This window comes from Oryzias melastigma, linkage group LG11, assembly GCF_002922805.2.
Source record: "Oryzias melastigma strain HK-1 linkage group LG11, ASM292280v2, whole genome shotgun sequence".
NCBI classification, from domain to species: domain Eukaryota; kingdom Metazoa; phylum Chordata; class Actinopteri; order Beloniformes; family Adrianichthyidae; genus Oryzias; species Oryzias melastigma.
The window spans coordinates 24,031,772-24,033,284 of NC_050522.1; positions in this window are offsets into that span (position 1 = coordinate 24,031,772).

The window sequence follows — 1,513 nt, forward strand, 5'->3', positions numbered from 1 at the left end:
CCTCACGATACGATACGCGATACATGGCTCACGATATCGATAATATCGTGATACTGTGATAATTGGTAAAAATCTTCTTTAATAACTAGCATTATATAGAAGAATGTGTTTTTTGGGAAAATATATCTATATTTATCTTTTTCAGCTTAAACACTATCATAATAAAAAACTTTTCTTATTTTGTGCAACAAATTATAGACACTTTTGTGCAACATTGCCGAAATCAGTAATACCGTCTTTGACAAGCATTTTTTGTTCCCCTCACTTGAAAAGGGCTGAGCATCCAAAAATGAAGGCTGATTTACTCAGACTGTCACTTGTACGGAAGAGGATTAGGGCCACTGAAAAAAAAAGCCCATGAAAAATTCTGACTTTTAATCTCAGAATTCTGAGAAAAAAGTCAGAATTCTTAGTTTAAAACTTAGAGTGGCCCTAATCCTCTTCCGTGCACTTGAGATTACTTTTCCAATCTTTATCTATTTTTCTATTTGGTCAGTCAGCAGTCAATAGGTAAAAACCTTAAAACACACATAATAATGGCAATAAATATAATTTTAAGTGCTTCAATTAATTAGCATTCTCCCTAATTTTACAGTGAATTCATGTACTTTAGTTTAATTACATTTAAATTTAAGTTCATACATCAAATCCTGCTTTTTTATTTAAGAATTACTTTAAAATTAACATTAGCAACAAGTAATTACATTGTTTGAAAACGTCACATTATAAATTTATCAAAGTTACACCGTACAGCAGCAGGTTAAACATTGAAGTGCATGAAAGCGAAAATTCCGACGCTCCTTGAAGCATACACAGACAACTGCGTAGCACGCGCTCAGTTCCCACAGCAAACAGGAAGTAAGAGATCGCTGACATTCTAGCGCTCAGACAAAGTCACTTCTTACCGGGTGGATCTCCTACAGATGGAGGATAAATGCTGACAGGTAGACATGCTTCACACACGCGCTACAGAGCCTGAATCTCACCGGAGCTTCTCCCGAATGAGGCGTGCATCGCTATAAAAAGTCCGACGCAGCGCGGCCATCTGCACAATAGTTCCGGCGCGCGACTCAGACGCTCGGCACTACAGCCTCTTCAAATGAAAATATAATATCGATACTTGGTGAGAACCCATCGAGAATCGATCGCAGGACTAAATATCGCGATATATCGCAATATCGATATTTTGGCACACCCCTACTCTAGAGCAGTGATGTTTTGGTCCATTCCTCCTGTAGATCTCCTCTACAGCAGTGATGTTTTGGTCCATTCCTCCATCAGATCTCTTCTAGAGCAGTGATGTTTTGGTCCATTCCTCCATGTAGATCTCCTCTAGAGCATAAAAACTAAAGCATGTAAAAACTCAATCACACTTTCAGTGATTTCAGCAATCTTGGTATTAAAACGTTCAGCTCCTTCTGGACATTAATACTTGTATTTCTGGTATTCATAAATTTAATAGTTTTTGAAATATTGAGCAAACATGCCTCACAGGAAATGAATGAGAAAGTCT